General features: G+C 44.0%; 1 long non-coding RNA gene across 2 annotated transcripts in view; it reads left to right on the forward strand.

The window, feature by feature from the left end:
• The window catches only part of LOC142304293 (uncharacterized), a 41,178-nt gene extending 20,254 nt beyond the window's left edge, over positions 1-20,924 (forward strand). For both annotated transcript variants that reach the window (XR_012753083.1, XR_012753082.1), the window contains exons 2-3: positions 13,643-13,752; positions 20,266-20,924. This is a non-coding gene — a long non-coding RNA (uncharacterized LOC142304293). The remainder of the gene's footprint in view (positions 1-13,642; positions 13,753-20,265) is intronic.
• Positions 20,925-21,514: the final 590 nt, after the last annotated feature.

The raw sequence follows: 21,514 nt of genomic DNA on the forward strand, positions 1-21,514 counted from the left end.
ATATTCTTGTACATAGGAGCAGTGTTATAGTAGTTATATTCTTGTACATAGGGGCAGTATTATAGTAGTTATATTCCTGTACATAGGGGGCAGTATTATAGTAGTTATATTCTTATACATAGGGAGCAGTATTATAGTAGTTATATTCTTGTACATAGGAGCAGTATTATAGTAGTTATATTCTTGTACATAGGGGCAGTATTATAGTAGTTATATTCCTGTACATAGGGGGCAGTAGAATAGTAGATATATTCTTGTACATAGGAGCAGCATTATAGCAGTTATATTCTTATACATAGGGGCAGTATTATAGTAGATATATTCTTGTACATAGGGGCAGTATTATAGTAGTTATATTCTTGTATATAGGGGCAGTATTATAGTAGTTATATTCCTGTACATAGGGGCAGTATTATAATAGTTATATTCTTGTACACAGGGGGCAGTATTATAGTAGTTATATTCTTGTACACAGGGAGCAGTATTATAGTAGTTATATTCTTGTACATATGGGCAGTATTATAGTAGTTATATTCTTGTACACAGGGGGCAGTATTATAGTAGTTATATTCTTGTACACAGGGGGCAGTATTATAGTAGTTATATTCTTGTACACAGGGGGCAGTATTATAGTAGTTATATTCTTGTACATATGGGCAGTATTATAGTAGTTATATTCTTGTACATAGGGGCAGTAGTATAGTAGTTATATTCTTGTACACAGGGGGCAGTATTATAGTAGTTATATTCTTGTACATAGGAGCAGCATTATAGTAGTTATATTCTTATACATAGGGGGCAGTATTATAGTAGATATATTCTTGTACATAGGGGGCAGTATTATAGTAGTTATATTCTTGTACATAGGGGCAGTATTATAGTAGTTATATTCCTGTACATAGGGGGCAGTAGAATAGTAGATATATTCTTGTACATAGGAGCAGCATTATAGCAGTTATATTCTTATACATAGGGGCAGTATTATAGTAGATATATTCTTGTACATAGGGGCAGTATTATAGTAGTTATATTCTTGTATATAGGGGCAGTATTATAGTAGTTATATTCTTGTACATAGGGGCAGTATTATAATAGTTATATTCTTGTACACAGGGGGCAGTATTATAGTAGTTATATTCTTGTACACAGGGGGCAGTATTATAGTAGTTATATTCTTGTACATATGGGCAGTATTATAGTAGTTATATTCTTGTACACAGGGGGCAGTATTATAGTAGTTATATTCTTGTACACAGGGGGCAGTATTATATTAGTTATATTCTTGTACATATGGGGCAGTATTATAGTAGTTATATTCTTGTACACAGGGGCAGTATTATAGTAGTTATATTCTTGTACATATGGGCAGTATTATAGTAGTTATATTCTTGTACATAGGGGCAGTAGTATAGTAGTTATATTCTTGTACACAGGGGGCAGTATTATCGTAGTTATATTCTTGTACACAGGGGGCAGTATTATAGTAGTTATATTCTTGTACATAGGGGCAGTATTATAGTAGTTATATTCTTGTACACAGGGGGCAGTATTATCGTAGTTATATTCTTGTACACATGGGGCAGTATTATAGTAGTTATATTCTTGTACACAGGGGGCAGTATTATAATAGTTATATTCTTGTACATAGGGGGCAGTATTATAGTAGTTATATTCTTGTACATAGGGGGCAGTATTATAGTAGTTATATTCTTGTACATAGGGGCAGTATTATAGTAGTTATATTCTTGTACACAGGGGGCAGTATTATAGTAGTTATATACTTGTACACAGGGGGCAGAATTATAGTAGTTATATTCTTGTACATATGGGCAGTATTATAGTAGTTATATTCTTGTACATAGGGGCAGTAGTATAGTAGTTACATTCTTGCACACAGAGGGCAGTATTATAGTAGTTATATTCTTGTACATAGGGGCAGTATTATAGTAGTTACATTCTTGTACATAGGGGACAGTATTATAGTAGTTACATTCTTGTACATAGGGGCAGTATTATAGTAGTTATATTCTTGTACATAGGTGCAGTATTATAGTAGTTATATTCTTGTACATAGGGGGCAGTATTATAGTAGTTATATTCTTGTACATAGGAGCAGTATTATAGTAGTTATATTCTTGTACATAGGGGGCAGTATTATAGTAGTTATATTCTTGTACATATGGGCAGTATTATAGTAGTTATATTCTTGTACATAGGGGCAGTATTATAGTAGTTACATTCTTGTACATAGGAGACAGTATTATAGTAGTTACATTCTTGTACATAGGGGCAGTATTATAGTAGTTATATTCTTGTACATAGGTGCAGTATTATAGTAGTTATATTCCTGTACATAGGGGGCAGTATTATAGTAGTTATATTCTTATACATAGGGAGCAGTATTATAGTAGTTATATTCTTGTACATAGGGGCAGTATTATAGTAGTTATATTCCTGTACATAGGGGGCAGTATTATAGTAGATATATTCTTGTACATAGGAGCAGCATTATAGCAGTTATATTCTTATACATAGGGGCAGTATTATAGTAGATATATTCTTGTACATAGGGGCAGTATTATAGTAGTTACATTCTTGTACATAGGGGACAGTATTATAGTAGTTACATTCTTGTACATAGGGGCAGTATTATAGTAGTTATATTCTTGTACATAGGTGCAGTATTATAGTAGTTATATTCTTGTACACAGGGGGCAGTATTATAATAGTTATATTCTTGTACATAGGGGGCAGTATTATAGTAGTTATATTCTTGTACATAGGGGGCAGTATTATAGTAGTTATATTCTTGTACATAGGGGCAGTATTATAGTAGTTATATTCTTGTACACAGGGGGCAGTATTATCGTAGTTATATTCTTGTACACATGGGGCAGTATTATAGTAGTTATATTCTTGTACACTGGGGGCAGTATTATAATAGTTATATTCTTGTACATAGGGGGCAGTATTATAGTAGTTATATTCTTGTACATAGGGGCAGTATTATAGTAGTTATATTCTTGTACACAGGGGGCAGTATTATAGTAGTTATATACTTGTACACAGGGGGCAGAATTATAGTAGTTATATTCTTGTACATATGGGCAGTATTATAGTAGTTATATTCTTGTACATAGGGGCAGTAGTATAGTAGTTACATTCTTGCACACAGAGGGCAGTATTATAGTAGTTATATTCTTGTAGATAGGGGCAGTATTATAGTAGTTACATTCTTGTACATAGGGGACAGTATTATAGTAGTTACATTCTTGTACATAGGGGCAGTATTATAGTAGTTATATTCTTGTACATAGGTGCAGTATTATAGTAGTTATATTCTTGTACATAGGGGGCAGTATTATAGTAGTTATATTCTTGTACATAGGAGCAGTATTATAGTAGTTATATTCTTGTACATAGGGGGCAGTATTATAGTAGTTATATTCTTGTACATATGGGCAGTATTATAGTAGTTATATTCTTGTACATAGGGGCAGTATTATAGTAGTTACATTCTTGTACATAGGAGACAGTATTATAGTAGTTACATTCTTGTACATAGGGGCAGTATTATAGTAGTTATATTCTTGTACATAGGTGCAGTATTATAGTAGTTATATTCTTCTACATAGGGGGCAGTATTATAGTAGTTATATTCCTGTACATAGGGGGCAGTATTATAGTAGTTATATTCTTATACATAGGGAGCAGTATTATAGTAGTTATATTCTTGTACATAGGGGCAGTATTATAGTAGTTATATTCCTGTACATAGGGGGCAGTATTATAGTAGATATATTCTTGTACATAGGAGCAGCATTATAGCAGTTATATTCTTATACATAGGGGCAGTATTATAGTAGATATATTCTTGTACATAGGGGCAGTATTATAGTAGTTACATTCTTGTACATAGGGGACAGTATTATAGTAGTTACATTCTTGTACATAGGGGCAGTATTATAGTAGTTATATTCTTGTACATAGGTGCAGTATTATAGTAGTTATATTCTTGTACATAGGGGGCAGTATTATAGTAGTTATATTCTTGTACATAGGAGCAGTATTATAGTAGTTATATTCTTGTACATAGGGGGCAGTATTATAGTAGTTATATTCTTGTACATATGGGCAGTATTATAGTAGTTATATTCTTGTACATAGGGGCAGTATTATAGTAGTTACATTCTTGTACATAGGGGACAGTATTATAGTAGTTACATTCTTGTACATAGGGGCAGTATTATAGTAGTTATATTCTTGTACATAGGTACAGTATTATAGTAGTTATATTCTTGTACATAGGGGGCAGTATTATAGTAGTTATATTCCTGTACATAGGGGGCAGTATTATAGTAGTTATATTCTTATACATAGGGAGCAGTATTATAGTAGTTATATTCTTGTACATAGGGGCAGTATTATAGTAGTTATATTCCTGTACATAGGGGGCAGTATTATAGTAGATATATTCTTGTACATAGAAGCAGCATTATAGCAGTTATATTCTTATACATGGGGCAGTATTATAGTAGATATATTCTTGTACATAGGGGCAGTATTATAGTAGTTATATTCTTGTATATAGGGGCAGTACTATAGTAGTTATATTCTTGTACATAGGGGCAGTATTATAGTAGTTATATTCTTGTACATAGGGGCAGTATTATAGTAGTTATATTCTTGTACACAGGGGGCAGTATTATAGTAGTTATATTCTTGTACACAGGGGGCAGTATTATAGTAGTTATATTCTTGTACATAGGGGCAGTATTATAGTAGTTACATTCTTGTACATAGGGGACAGTATTATAGTAGTTACATTCTTGTACATAGGGGCAGTATTATAGTAGTTATATTCTTGTACATCGGTGCAGTATTATAGTAGTTATATTCTTGTACATAGGGGACAGTATTATAGTAGTTATATTCTTGTACATAGGAGCAGTATTATAGTAGTTATATTCTTGTACATAGGGGGCAGTATTATAGTAGTTATATTCTTGTACATATGGGCAGTATTATAGTAGTTATATTCTTGTACATAGGGGCAGTATTATAGTAGTTACATTCTTGTACATAGGGGACAGTATTATAGTAGTTACATTCTTGTACATAGGGGCAGTATTATAGTAGTTATATTCTTGTACATAGGTGCAGTATTATAGTAGTTATATTCTTGTACATAGGGGGCAGTATTATAGTAGTTATATTCCTGTACATAGGGGACAGTATTATAGTAGTTATATTCTTATACATAGGGAGCAGTATTATAGTAGTTATCGTCTTGTACATAGGGGCAGTATTATAGTAGTTATATTCCTGTACATAGGGGGCAGTATTATAGTAGATATATTCTTGTACATAGGGGCAGTATTATAGTAGTTATATTCTTGTACATAGGGGCAGTATTATAGTAGTTATATTCCTGTACATAGGGGGCAGTATTATAGTAGATATATTCTTGTACATAGGAGCAGCATTATAGCAGTTATATTCTTATACATAGGGGCAGTATTATAGTAGATATATTCTTGTACATAGGGGCAGTATTATAGTAGTTACATTCTTGTACATAGGGGACAGTATTATAGTAGTTACATTCTTGTACATAGGGGCAGTATTATAGTAGTTATATTCTTGTACATAGGTGCAGTATTATAGTAGTTATATTCTTGTACATAGGGGGCAGTATTATAGTAGTTATATTCTTGTACATAGGAGCAGTATTATAGTAGTTATATTCTTGTACATAGGGGGCAGTATTATAGTAGTTATATTCTTGTACATATGGGCAGTATTATAGTAGTTATATTCTTGTACATAGGGGCAGTATTATAGTAGTTACATTCTTGTACATAGGGGACAGTATTATAGTAGTTACATTCTTGTACATAGGGGCAGTATTATAGTAGTTATATTCTTGTACATAGGTACAGTATTATAGTAGTTATATTCTTGTACATAGGGGGCAGTATTATAGTAGTTATATTCCTGTACATAGGGGGCAGTATTATAGTAGTTATATTCTTATACATAGGGAGCAGTATTATAGTAGTTATATTCTTGTACATAGGGGCAGTATTATAGTAGTTATATTCCTGTACATAGGGGGCAGTATTATAGTAGATATATTCTTGTACATAGAAGCAGCATTATAGCAGTTATATTCTTATACATGGGGCAGTATTATAGTAGATATATTCTTGTACATAGGGGCAGTATTATAGTAGTTATATTCTTGTATATAGGGGCAGTACTATAGTAGTTATATTCTTGTACATAGGGGCAGTATTATAGTAGTTATATTCTTGTACATAGGGGCAGTATTATAGTAGTTATATTCTTGTACACAGGGGGCAGTATTATAGTAGTTATATTCTTGTACACAGGGGGCAGTATTATAGTAGTTATATTCTTGTACATAGGGGCAGTATTATAGTAGTTACATTCTTGTACATAGGGGACAGTATTATAGTAGTTACATTCTTGTACATAGGGGCAGTATTATAGTAGTTATATTCTTGTACATCGGTGCAGTATTATAGTAGTTATATTCTTGTACATAGGGGACAGTATTATAGTAGTTATATTCTTGTACATAGGAGCAGTATTATAGTAGTTATATTCTTGTACATAGGGGGCAGTATTATAGTAGTTATATTCTTGTACATATGGGCAGTATTATAGTAGTTATATTCTTGTACATAGGGGCAGTATTATAGTAGTTACATTCTTGTACATAGGGGACAGTATTATAGTAGTTACATTCTTGTACATAGGGGCAGTATTATAGTAGTTATATTCTTGTACATAGGTGCAGTATTATAGTAGTTATATTCTTGTACATAGGGGGCAGTATTATAGTAGTTATATTCCTGTACATAGGGGACAGTATTATAGTAGTTATATTCTTATACATAGGGAGCAGTATTATAGTAGTTATCGTCTTGTACATAGGGGCAGTATTATAGTAGTTATATTCCTGTACATAGGGGCAGTATTATAGTAGTTATATTCTTGTACACAGGGGGCAGTATTATAGTAGTTATATTCTTGTACACAGGGGGCAGTATTATAGTAGTTATATTCTTGTATACAGGAGCACTGTGTTTATTACAAAATGCCGGTCTTAATTAATCTGGCCCTCGTCTTTATGAGGTAATTTAGCAATAATAACTATATCACAGACTGGATAATGTGTGTGAGGGGATATAGCGTCCTACAGTCACTAAATGGCAGCGCTCTATTACTGAACAGGTTATTACAATCTGTGATATCATTCTATACTGTACAAAGCAAAAACATGAGCAATTCTGGTGCGGGACAGAGAGGCTCAAATTCTGTTGATCATAATACAAAGATGATGTTATTGCATGCTCTGAGATAATCATCCTTTATTGCTGCTTTTATCTTTTTTCTTGGTAGATGCACCAACGTTTTAACCCTATTAAAAGGAAGTTGTGTACTATCATCCAGGTTGTAAATAAGGGATATTTTATCACTGCCTCTGATAACAGCCCCAACATGCCACATAATATTATTGCTGTATACTGATCACTTCCCTGCTAGTTGTAATATCCATATCAAGTAACAAAAACAACCTATCTGGATGTAAAAGAGAAAATCCCAACGACTTTCTTCCTTTCTTATTCATCACAGATAGTAAATACTGTACACATGTCTTTCCCCACTGTGTTGGGATATGTTCATAGATTTGTAGGGCAGGTATTTCTTCAGTGAGTCCTGTGGTCGGCTCCTGGTAAAGATTAAAAAAAAAAAAAGCAAATTGGACAGAATTTAACACAAGACTCCAAAAATCAGCTAGATAAAATTGTCACATTTCCAAAATTGGGGGTAAAAACTTTGTTTCAAGCATATGATGCTCGGTCAAACTCACCTGTGGAAAGTAACAGGTGTGGGCAATATGGAAATCACACCTGAAATCAGATAAAAGGGGAGAAGTCTTTTGCATTCTGTGTCTGAGTGTGCCACACTAAGAGTGGAGAACAGAAAGAGAAGAGAACTGTCTGAAGACTTAAGAACCTAAATTGTTAAAAAATATTGTCAGTACCTGAATGCGGCACCAAAACCACCATTAGTACATGAATGCAACACCACAACCACAGTCAGTACATAAATGCATTACCAGGACCACCGTCAGTACATGGTGCAGTACCAGAACCACGATGTTACAGGGGCTAGCGGATTGAGGGAAAATAAGAAACGATACCTTCCCCTCAGTCGCAACCCAGGGTCCACTGTGCAGAGATGGTATACTGCTGCTAGTAGTCCAGAGGACAAGGTGGACAAACAGCTTATAGGTTAAAATAAATATAAACCCAATAGGCTGTGTTGACGGCACACAGTGGTATATAGTGGATCGCAATAACTTGTGTTAATATCACAGAGGTTATGCAAATTAAATTAAGATAGTCACTGTAACCAATGTTGACCTCACAGAGGCTACGCAACTCAACATCTCAAAGTAAAACCACATGCACACACCTGCACTCAGAACACACGCCTAACCAGCGACCTTGAAGTGGCACTGGAGTGCGACAAGCTCATCTCGCATGCACACAAAGGGAACGTCCTTGGACAACCTTGAACACGCTGTGATTACAACAGATCGTGTCCAAAGCTAACCTGCCTAAGCGGCCCGCATAAGGTATGGAGAATCTCTCGCAGCACCAGGCCTCAGCTTGAGCAGTATCTGCCTAGGTAACCCGCACATGATGTGGAGTAACCCTCTCATAGCACTGGGTCACCAGATGTACGGTATTAGCAGTACCTGCCTAAGTGACCTGTCTAAGGCGTTGAGTAGCTCTCACATACCCGGGTCACAACAATGGCTTCAAGCCAGACATCCACACATGAGGTTATAGTATTTGCGCACCCATGTGTGCCGGTGGGAGCCCTAAATAACATTGGCTCCACCCCAAACGATCACAGCACGACCCCAAACGAGGGCATCAGTCATCGTCAGACAACCAAGTCCAATAGTCCTGAAGGCAAGAAAACTGCGGCAAATCAACAACCGATATGTTAGAAGGGCAGCTGATGTAGGAGAGCCAATCAGAACCTGCCACATCACAGCCATGCTCAGTCTAGTCCTTTCCAGGACTTATCCTCAGAGAGTGTGGAAACTGCCAGCACATGCACATGCTCAGTGAGCAGATTTCTACACAAAACCTAAGCATGCTACATAGAGGCATCTCGGGACTTAGCACCCGGTACTGGTGATAGAGCCTGCGCTTGCGCTGTGGGATGTTTTTGGGACTTAGTAATTCAGGCCGCACATGCTCAGTAGCCGAAATTCCACACTTAGACATGGGGGCAAGAGCAACAAGCTGAACCACCCGTGGCACTGCCGGGATCCGAGGCCAGCACCCAGGTGAATTAGAAACCACAGCAGGCCGTTTCTGGCATCTGTGGCGCCAGTTTGCAACACATTGTCAGTACACAAGTGCATCAGAACTACCGTCACTATATCAATGCAATGCCATAACTACCATCAGTACATGAATTCAGAGAAAGAAGTACTGTCAGTATGTGAATGTAGGGTCAGAACCTCCGTTAGTACATGTATACAGCACCAAGAATAGTGCACTGCCCCACATGGAGCCCTTAAAAATAAAAGTATCATTATACTGTCCCATGAATAAATATATCTCTCAAGCTGCACCCCTGAATAAATAATTGCCCCTCACTGTGCTTCCTGTACAAATTATCCCCTACACTGCCATTCTTCATATTATATAACTCTCTCCATAATGTCCCACTACACTGAACCTCTCCATACTGTCCTCCCACACTGCGTCTCTTAATTATATTCCCCTCCCAAACAAAGCTACTCTCCATAATGTCCTTGTAATGGTGGAATATGGGGGGGTTGTGTATAATTTTGTGTAGGTTCGTATTTTAGGCATGGTGCTCTGTCAATTCTGTGTATTGCTTGTGTGTACATTGTCCTGTGTGCAGCTTAATTACCCCCTGCTGGGCTTTTGTCCCTAAGTCTGGGGGAGGGGGACCTGGGATCTACCCAAATGCTCTGCTTACCTGGGAGATTATTCAGTCTGATTGAGAAGGAGAAGAGAGAAGCAGGAAGATTCATCCTCTGGGGTAGAAGCTGCGGCTACAGGCAGCACCCCAGAGGGCCGTTGAGAAACTCCGATTTCCCTGGAAAAGGACTGCTGGAGGATTGTGACTGATCCCCAGGACATCTATCCCAATACTGAACTATTTTACCCTCTGTGTCGTGGATTATTTGATGGGCATTCTGGATTGCATGGAATATTCTTTGGATTATTCAATCATCTCTCGCTCTGTTGATTGTGTGATATCGGAGAAGGACCCCATGACAGTCCTCCTACACTAAGCCCCACCATAACCCCCCCAAAACTGCCCAAATTCATAATATTCCCCTCACACTGCTCCTCTACATAAAATTACACTGCCCCTCGCTATACTGTGCTCTCTTTAACAATCCCCCTGCCCCATATGGTGGTTTGTCAGTAACCCTAATCTTCTTCCTCAGGTACCTCTGCGGCGCCAGCAGCAGCCTGATGACGTCAGTAACATGCTGACCTCATCACGCTGCTGCACGTCGGGGCTGGGGCTGATGGGAGCTTTTCTGCCCCAGTCCTGGCACCACAGTTTTCAAATGTATTTGCATTTGGAAGACACAAATACTAGGGAGAAGAAGCAGCGTCTGTAGGATAGATCCATGGGCGATATGTTACGCAGGCTTGGTATATGGGAACAAGACCATCCACAGAACATACAGTGCTGTAATAGTGCCTGTATTCTGCTGAAAGCTTCTAAAAGGAGGCAGCAGAAAATTTAACTTCACATCTGTTACCTTATTTAGATCATGAGACACTTGGCCACTGAATCACTGTTCTTCTTCAGAAAAGCAACAGATGTGTATTTTGGATCATTGTCATGTTGAAAAAGTGCACGTCTACCAAAGGCATGGAGGGATGGCAGCATGTTCTTTTTCAATACAGAGCAATACACCTGTGAATTCATGATACCATCAATGAAATGTAGCTCAGCATTCATGCAATCCCACATAAGGACACTGTTACCACCATGTGTCACTATAGGTACCATGTATTTTTCTAAATTAATATTTCTAAATACATGATGCCTACAGTGACACATGGTGGTGGCAGTGTCCTTATGTGAGACTGCATGACATCTAGTGGTGTTTGGGAGCTACGTTTCATTGATGGTATTATGAATTCACAGGTATACTGCTCTGTATCGTAAAAGAAAATGCTCCCATCACTCTGTGCCCTTAGTAGACGTGCACTTTTCCAAACATGACCTTGATACAAAACACACACTGAAGTTCACTGTAGTATTTCTGAAGAACAGGGTGAAAGTCATTCAGTGACCAAGTGTCTCCTGATCTGAACCAAAACAAAACACCTATGGGGAATTCTAAAGAGACAAGTTGTCATCACTCTCTAGCAAATATCCTGGCTCTAAAATATGTTTCAATATGTTTCAATATGTCACCAACTTGTTCATTCCATGTCTAGAAAACTTGGTGCTGTCCTTAAAAATCACGGAGGTCATGCAAAATACTAGATGTAGTAGTTTTTGAAGTGGGGTGTACTCATTTTTGCATCAACGAATTTGAGTAAAACTGAAGACTTTGTAAAAGTTATATTATTAACTTTACTTTCATGTTGTGGGTTAAAAAAATATTCTATGAAACTCAGTCTTGTAAGCATTTTGGAAATTGTTCTTGTGTTCAGTGAGATATTCATTAAAATCTTACTTTTCAAAGGGGGTGTACTCATTTATGCTGAGCACTGAAGGTCTATATCAGTAAGATGATAAGCTCTCTTAGTGGCCAAGGAAAGGTACCTTCAGTTTTAGCAGCTACTTTAACACGCATGACAAGGAAAAAAGTCATTAGTCATTACCCATTGGTCTCTGTCCCACGGTTGAGACGGAAAAGTCACGGTGTCATCATGGAAATGGTCATTGTTGGATCAGGCATGTGAGGCTTTGACTGATCACATGTGCAGGCTAAATCCCGGCCATTACCACTAGTCTATATATATGCTCATCTAGTGGTCTATTCATAGGAGAAGACAAATGCTGCATAAACCTAACCTCAAAACGCACAATACCTTGTGAATATCAAGCCTTTATAGGAAAGTTAAAAAAAAAAATCTATCTTTTTAACTACATTTTTAAGAAATGAAACATATTCTCTTTAGCTATTTCTTTTATGGTATTTTTACACTTGGTGACCAATTTACGGTATACTGGCAACTGGTGCATTCACAATATCTTTCTAGGATCATTAGACGTGGAGTTCATAATGACTATGGCATATTTTACTGCTGGAGACTAGATAGGCAGGCAAGACATCATTGACAATTGCTTACAGAAAGTTGTATTGATGGAAAAAAATATGTTCATGGTTTCCTTAGGATACAGAAGCCATGCATACACTGATTTATAAGATTTGGATACGTCTCATTGCTCAGATGATGCTGTTTCACATAAACTCAAATGAGCATTTGAGGTGTTGTTAGTATATCATGTGTTTGTCACGGGGTGTAACGGGGTATGTAATGACGGGACACGGGCCCCTAGGCTGTCCCTCAGTCTAGAGTCCCTGAGTTGTCCCTTATCTCGGAGGTACATTTCATGGTAATCAGGTCCGAGCCCGCAGTGTGACCCTAACTACTGTCCAAGCCATAATCTTACTCCCCCTCTACCACACCCTCAGGACGGGGCAGAATACAGAAAGACAAAACCCACAAAATGACATGGACAAGGGAGAACGGAAAGTGGTACACACTGCACTCACAACACACATAATAGACAATAAGTGTACTGATAAACAACGGAAAAAGGGGGATAGTAACGCACAACAGGGGAACGCTCACACCACTCATAAGCACTACAGGGATCACCATAAACTGGAAAATCATCAAGTTCGGGAATAGCTGGAGCTAAAGCTGAAGCTATCATCAGCACATAAAGGAAGGAAGTCATGCTTTAAATAGGGGGGAAAGAGCTGCATGAGGCAGTTAGCAACCTGAGTTATTAGGTCCTGTTCACCAGTCTGCAGGGATTAACTCCTACAGAGCTGGAGAACAGTGAACCTGAACCAGCCAACACCCGGCTCAGACTGAACAATACAGAAGCCTCAGGTTGCTTGTCAGGCTCAGTGGTGTGAATGGAGTCTGACAACACTGTGCCCGCAGGTGTGTGTAAAGCCAAACATCGCATGACAGTGTTAGTCTGAAATAAGTAAAAAAAAAATACCATAAAATCAAAATATTCTCCAATTATTATTTTCATGACCTTCACAGACTCTTTACAGTTATAAATAATCCTCAATGTTCTCCTCTGCTATGGCAAACTTAATCCTTTCTCATGCAGGTGGGTTACTCTTCTTCAACCGATACAAAAATGACCAACCACAGCTCCGGCTGGAGCTTGTTACATGCTCCTCTGTGTCCCTCTCTAATCCTATAGCACAACTTTATAGTAAGTGCTACTCATCCCCACTTGCCAGCTAGCTCTTGTGCAGGCAACTTTCTGTGCAATATTTATATTTTTCTACCGTAACATACTGTATATGCATGTGTCTGTCCTTTAGGCTGTATTCACACTTCCATAATTTGTGATCTGTGCAAAAAGCATCAGGCGAAATGGCATCGGGGTGGAAGGACACTTACCAATAGAACCCTATGTTTTTATACATACCCAGTAAGTAGGACTATATTGAATTGTTTGAACTGCTATAATACTTATTCTTCTGGCTTTCACAGTAACCTGGCCATTAGGGGTACTTTGCACGCTGCAACATCGCAAGCCAATGCAGCGATGCCGAGCGCGATAGTCCCCGCCCCCGTCGCAGCAGCGATATCTTGTGATAGCTGCCGTAGCGAACATTATCTCTATGCCAGCTTCACATGTACTTACCCGTCCTGTGACGTCGCTCTGGCCGGCGATCTGCCTCCTTCCTAAGGGGGCGGGTTGTGCGGCGTCACAGCGACGTCACACGGCGGGCGGCCAATAGCAGCGGAGGGGCGGAGATGAGCGGTCCACCTCCATCCTTACGCATAGCCGGCGTGAGCCTCGGTGACGCAGGTAAGCTGATGTTCCTCACTCCTGCGGCTTCATACACAGCGATGTGTGCTGCCGCAGGAACGAGGAACAACATCGTACCTGTCACTACACCGGCATTATGGAAATATCGGACCCTACACCGATGATACGATAACGACGCTCTTGCGCTCGTTAATCGTATCAAAAAGGATTTGCACACTACGATATCGCTTGCGACGCCGGATGTGCGTCACTTTCGATTTGACCCCACCGACATCGCACCTGCGATGTCATAGTGTGCAAAGCCCGCCTTAAGGCCGCTTTACATGCTGCGATATCGGTACAGATATCGCTAGCGTGGGTACCCGCCCCCATCTGTTGTGTGACACGGGCAAATCGCTGCCCGTGTCGCACAACATCGCCCGGACCCGTCACACTACTTACCTGCCCGGCGACGTCGCTGTGACCGGCGAACCGTCTCCTTTCTAAGGGGACGGTTCGTTCAGCGTCAGAGCGACGTCACAGCTGCATCACTGAACCGCCGCCCAATAGAAGTGGAGGGGCGGAGATGAGCGGGACGTAACATCCCGCCCACCTTCTTCCTTCCGCATAGCGGCCGGGAGGCAGGTAAGGAGAGCTTCCTCGTTCCTGCGGTGTCACACGGAGCGATGTGTGCTGCCGCAGGAACGAGGAACAACTTCGTTACTGTCATGCTCCCCGGGACCGCTGCCTTGCTTCCCGGCTCCCCTGCCTCGCTCCCCGGCTCACCTGCCACGCTCCCCGGCTTCCCTGCCTCGCTTCCCGGCTCCTCTGTCAGGCGTCCCCCGCTCCACAGCCTCCAGCCCCCATCACCTGCGGTCCCCAGGCGGCTCGGCCCCCGCTCCCGGCGCCCGTCGGCAGCTCTGCTCCAGGCCGGCTCCCCTGCCTCCTGTTCACCGCTCCCTGCCCTGGCTTCTGGCACCCGGGCCTCGCGCATGCGCATTAGGGCGCGCGCGCGGTCATTGACCCTTTCTTAAAGGGCCAGTGTCCTCCAACAGGATATTGAAGGATCAGGTACTGGGTATATAGGGGGATCCTTTCCAAGTGGGCGGGGCCTGTTCTTCGTGTTTTCTAAGCTAGGAGTCAGGTCTCCTTGTGTCTGTGATATACTCACCTATCTCTCTCCTAGAGCCGCTCCTGCCTCGCCAACCGGTCCTGACGATACCCGAACCCCGAACGGTGACGGCCTGCCATCCCGTCAGTTCCTGCCATCTCCGATCCCTGTGGTGACCCGTCTTCTCGCTCCATTGGTTCCGGACTCTGCCTGACGACATCTCGGCCTCCGAACCTGAGCTCCGTCACCCGGACTACCATCAGAGACCCCGTGGTCCCAGGGACTTCTTTACTCCACTCCTCTAAACGGACTGTCCTGCTAGTGCTCCGGCTACCGGGCACCTTGCCTCGGTGAGGTGTTCAGCCCAGTGGATCCACCTCCTGGGTCTGCCCGTCCACCTGGCCCTAACAGTAAGAACAGGCCATGGATCCCGCCGAAGCACTAGCGGCCTTGCAGCAGGAACTCACACGCCAGCGCGAGACCCAGACCCGCATGCTGACCTTCATATCTTCTGTGGATACCCGCCTGAACACGCTACAAGCAACGGCCACATCCTTGGCATCTCAGGTTTCCACTGTACAATCCACGGCCACAGCTCCCGTGGCAGCCTCCTCGGATGCTTCCAGACTTCGTTTGGCCTCACCACCCCGGTACGCCGGAGATCCCAAGACCTGCAGGGGATTCCTAAACCAGTGCTCCCTTCATTTCAAGCTGCTTCCGCACTTGTTTGCCTCCGACCAAGCCAAGGTGGCGTTTGTGATGTCCCATCTAGAGGGTGAGGCACTGGCTTGGATGAACCCCTTGTGGGAAAAGGAGGACCCTGTGACTACCAACATCCAGGACTTCCTGCAGGCATTCAGAAACACCTTTGACGAACCTGGACGTGCCGCTGCATCCGCCTCATCACTCCTCAGGCTACGTCAGGGGACTACGACGGTAGGGCAGTATGCCATCCGCTTCCGCACCTTGGCCTCAGAATTGGGGTGGAACAATGAAGCCCTCACCGCCGCCTTCTGGGAAGGACTCTCCAGCCGTATTAAGGACGAGCTGGCAGGCCGCGATATTCCTTCCACCCTGGATGCCCTGATCGCACTAGCCACCCGCGTGGACCTCAGATTCCAGGAACGATCCAAAGAGGTGTCCCGTGAGAGACGTCCGATACGGCATTCCTCTCCTCCGCAGAAGCCCGCCGTACTTCAGTCAGCGTCGTCTGATGTCTCTGTCCACGAGCCCATGCAGATTGACCGTTTGCGGCAATCCGAACAACGCCGAGCAGAACGGCTCGCCAAGGGCCTCTGCTTCTGCTGCGGAGAGGGCACACACCTTCTACGCTCCTGTCCAGAGAGGCCGGGAAACTCCAAAGCCTAGGGTTGGTAGGAGAGGCCACCCTAGGTGCTGGGACTCTCTCAGACCCGGTTACGTGGACTGTTCAAGTGACAACGGGAGAGACGCGGTTCACGGCCGAGGCGTACCTCGATTCCGGGGCAGCAGGCAATTTCATCCAGCAGGCCACGGTGGACAAGTACCAGGTGCCTGTTACTCCACTCGACAAACCCCTCGTGATTGCCTCTGTAGATGGGAGACCCCTCTCTGACACTATCTCCTGGATCACCAAGCCGGTGGAACTACGTATCGGTGCCCTGCACACCGAGAACATCGCTCTCTACGTCCTCCCACACATGTCCCATCAAATCCTGCTGGGACTCCCCTGGTTACGGACACACGAACCATCAGTCAGCTGGGGTACTGGTGAAATCACCCGATGGGGCTCCTCTTGCCACGAGAATTGTCTGAAGACTATACAGCCCATCCGACGACCTCCGGTTCCGGAGTCCCTACCGGGACTGCCATCGGCCTATTGGTCCTTTGCGGACGTCTTTGATAAAAAGGAGTCAGAGGTACTTCCGCCACATCGTCCTTATGACTGTGCCATCGACCTACTCTCGGGAACTACACCACCTCGAGGACGGATATATCCGCTGTCTCCTGCTGAAACAAGGGCCATGTCTGCCTACATCACGGAGAACCTGGCAAGGGGATTCATTCGGAGGTCCTCCTCTCCTGCGGGAGCAGGCTTCTTCTTCGTTAAGAAGAAAGAGGGCGATCTACGCCCCTGCATTGACTACCGGGGATTGAACCAAATCACCGTGAAAAATAAATACCCCCTGCCGCTCATCCCCGAATTGTTTGATCGGCTTAGAGGAGCTCGTGTGTTTACCAAGTTGGATCTTCGGGGTGCCTACAACCTGGTCCGCATCCGCTCTGGGGACGAATGGAAGACCGCATTCAATACTCGCGATGGGCACTATGAATACTGTGTGATGCCCTTCGGCCTCTGTAACGCACCAGCAGTGTTTCAGGAATTGGTGAACGACGTGTTCCGGGACCTTCTCTACGTCTGTGTGGTGGTGTATCTTGACGATATCCTGGTCTTCTCTCCGGACCTCCAGACCCACAGAGAGAACGTGCAGCTGGTACTACAAAGACTGAGAGAGAATCGCCTGTACGCCAAGTACGAGAAGTGTGTATTCGAGCAGTCTTCTCTTCCCTTCTTGGGTTACGTAATCTCCGATACCGGTCTGCAGATGGACCCGGAGAAGGTCTCTTCCATTCTCAACTGGCCCCCTCCTTCCGGACTGAAGGCAATCCAACGCTTTCTGGGATTCGCAAACTATTATCGTCAGTTCATCCCTCACTTCTCTGCTCTGACTGCACCTCTCTCCGCCTTGACCAAGAAGGGGGCTAATCCAAAGGACTGGTCACCTGCGGCCGACGCCGCGTTTGGCTCCCTGAAACAGGCATTTGCTTCTTCCCCTGTGCTCCACCGTCCTGAATTAAACCGACAGTTTACCTTGGAGGTGGATGCCTCCTCCTCGGGAGCCGGAGCAGTGCTCATGCAGAAGTCCTCCTCCGGGAAGATGGTTACTTGCGGTTTCTTCTCCAAGAGCTTCTCAGCGCCTGAACGCAACTACACCATCGGTGACCGACAGCTATTGGCAGTCAAACTGGCTCTGGAGGAATGGCGCTACCTTCTGGAAGGAGCAGTGTACCCCGTGATCATTTACACGGACCACAAGAACCTGGAATACCTGCGGTCCGCTCAGCGACTGAACCCACGGCAGGCCAGGTGGTCCTTGTTCTTTGCCAGGTTCGATTTTCAGCTCCATTTTCGACCCGCGGACAAGAATGTACGAGCAGATGCCTTGTCCAGGTCATTCATGCCCATGGAGCAGGAGGAGGAGACATCCCAGCCCATCATCTGCCCTAGTAAGATCATTCCAGTGGCTCCTGTCACCCTGGCCCAGATACCGCCTGGGAAGACCTATGTCTCTGAGACTGACAGGCAAAAAGTGTTGCACTGGGGCCATGCCTCGAAAATAGCCGGCCATGCTGGTCAGAAGAAAACATGGAGTACAATTGTACGTCACTACTTGTGGCCATCCCTTCGCACGGACGTCGCTTCTTTTGTCTCAGGCTGCTCCTCTTGTGCCAGGAACAAGACGCCCAAACACCTGCCATATGGTCGTCTTCTGCCTCTGCCTATACCCTCCGTTCCGTGACAACACATTGCGATGGACTTTATTACGGACTTGCCCCTGTCCTCCGGACACACAGTCATATGGGTCGTGGTGGATCGGTTCTCCAAAATGGCTCATTTCGTCCCTATGGCTGGACTGCCCTCTGCCCAGGAACTCGCTGACGCTTACATACAGCACATCTTCCGGTTGCATGGCTTTCCATCACACATTGTGTCCGACAGAGGAACTCAGTTTACCTCCCGCTTCTGGAGGGCTCTCTGCAAACATCTGGGAGTGACTCTGGACTTTTCTTCAGCCTACCATCCTCAGTCGAATGGCCAAGTGGAACGAGTCAATCAGATCTTGACCTCCTTCTTACGTCACTACGTTAACGCCCATCACGACGACTGGTCCACGCTTCTTCCTTGGGCTGAATTCTCCCATAACCACCACGTCAGTGAGTCCTCCTCCAGCTCTCCCTTCCATGGAGTTTACGGCCTTCAGCCTTCCGTCCCATTACCTGTATCCTCTTCCTCGGATGTCCCTGCTGCTGATGCTGTAGCCCGTGACTTTTCTACAATTTGGGACTCTGTCAAGACGTCCCTTGGACGTGCTTCCCTGCGGATGAAGAGACACGCAGATAAGAGGCGTCTGGATCCTCCGTGTTTCTCTCCAGGAGATCTGGTCTGGCTTGCTTCCAAGTACGTCTGATTGAAGCTACCATCATACAAGCTGGGTCCTCGCTACATCGGGCCGTTCAAAGTCCTCAGCAAAATAAATGAAGTCTCCTACAAGCTGCAGCTCCCGGCCACGATGAGGATACCCAACTCCTTCCACGTCTCCCTGCCCAAGCCGGTTGTCCTTGGTCCCTTCTCCGCTGCTGCCAGTTCTGCTCCTCCTCCTATTGCTGATGATGACATCTATGCGGTAAGGGATATCGTGGCCATGAAAACCGTACAAGGCCGACAGTTCTTCCTGGTGGACTGGGCAGGGTATGGTCCAGAGGATAGGTCCTGGGAACCCCGGGAGAATGTGGGTACTCCTCTGATTCGTGCCTTCCTGTCCCGGTTGCGGGGAGGGGGGCGTGGGGGGGGGTACTGTCACGCTCTCCGGGTCCCCTGCCTTGCTTCCCGGCTCCCCTGCCTCGCTCCCCGGCTCACCTGCCACGCTCCCCGGCTTCCCTGCCTCGCTTCCCGGCTCCTCTGTGAGGCGTCCCCCGCTCCACAGCCTCCAGCCCCCATCACCAGCGGTCCCCAGGCGGCTCGGCCCCCGCTCCCGGCGCCCGTCGGCAGCTCTGCTCCGGGCCGGCACCCCTGCCTCCTGTTCACTGCTCCCTGCCCTGGCTTCTGGCACCCGGGCCTCGCGCATGCGCATTAGGGCGCGCGCGCGGTCATTGACCCTTTCTTAAAGGGCCAGTGTCCTCCAACAGGATACTGAGGGATCAGGTACTGGGTATATAGGGGGATCCTTTCCAAGTGGGCGGGGCCTGTTCTTCGTGTTTTCTAAGCTAGGAGTCAGGTCTCCTTGTGTCTGTGATATACTCACCTATCTCTCTCCTAGAGCCGCTCCTGCCTCGCCAACCGGTCCTGAGGATACCCGAACCCCGAACGGTGACGGCCTGCCATCCCATCAGTTCCTGCCATCTCCGATCCCTGTGGTGACCCGTCTTCTCGCTCCATTGGTTCCGGACTCTGCCTGACGACATCTCGGCCTCCGAACCTGAGCTCCGTCACCCGGACTACCATCAGAGACCCCGTGGTCCCAGGGACTTCTTTACTCCACTCCTCTAAACGGACTGTCCTGCTAGTGCTCCGGCTACCGGGCACCTTGCCCTCGGTGAGGTGTTCAGCCCAGTGGATCCACCTCCTGGGTCTTCCCATCCACCTGGCCCTAACAGTTACTGCTGCAGTAACGATATTTGAGAATGGACCCCCATGTCACCGATGAGCGATTATGCACGTTTTTGCGACGATGCAAAATCGCTCATTGGTGTCACACGCAATGGCATCGCTAATGCGGCCGGATGTGCGTCACCAATTCCGTGACCCCAACGACTTCGCATTAGCGATGTCACAGCGTGTAAAGCCCCCTTTAGTCTATCTACTGTAGTGACTTCTATAGAATAATCTTGCACTTGCATTTTATTATGGCATATTTAGGATTGTGCGTTGGCCTATATTTATTTTGAATTTCTGTATAGTGTGTCCTTTTCAGAGGAAAATCCCTGTTTATTCCTATTTTATTTATTTTTAACTATTTAAATAAAACATGAATTTATACTAAATCATTTTTTGTAATATATCTCTTCATTTTTCTATGACTGGATTCATAGTGCATTCAAAGGCATGTACAGTGGGGAAAATAAGTATTTGATCCTCTGCCGATTTTGCACGTTTTCCCACCTACAAAGATTGGAGAGGTCTATAATTTTTATTGTAGGTAACTTCAACTGTGACAGACAGAATAAAAAAAATCCAGAAAATGACATTGTATGATTATTAAATAATGAATTTGCATTTTATTGCATGATATAAGTATTTGATCCAATTGAAAAACAGAACTTAATATTTGGTAGAAACCTTTGTTTGCAGTTACAGAGGTCGGATGTTTCCGGTAGATCTTGGCCAGGTTTGCTCACACTGCAGCAGGGATTTTGGCAACTCCTCCATACAGATCTTCTCCAGATCTTTCAGATTTCGGGGCTGTCACTGGGTAACATTGAGTTTTGGCTTCTCCAAAGATTTTCTATTGGGTTCAGGTTTGGAGACTGGCTGGGCCACTCCAGGACCTTGAAATGCTTCTTAAGGAG

The sequence above is a fragment of the Anomaloglossus baeobatrachus genome, chromosome 4 (assembly GCF_048569485.1).
Source record: "Anomaloglossus baeobatrachus isolate aAnoBae1 chromosome 4, aAnoBae1.hap1, whole genome shotgun sequence".
Classification (NCBI taxonomy): domain Eukaryota; kingdom Metazoa; phylum Chordata; class Amphibia; order Anura; family Aromobatidae; genus Anomaloglossus; species Anomaloglossus baeobatrachus.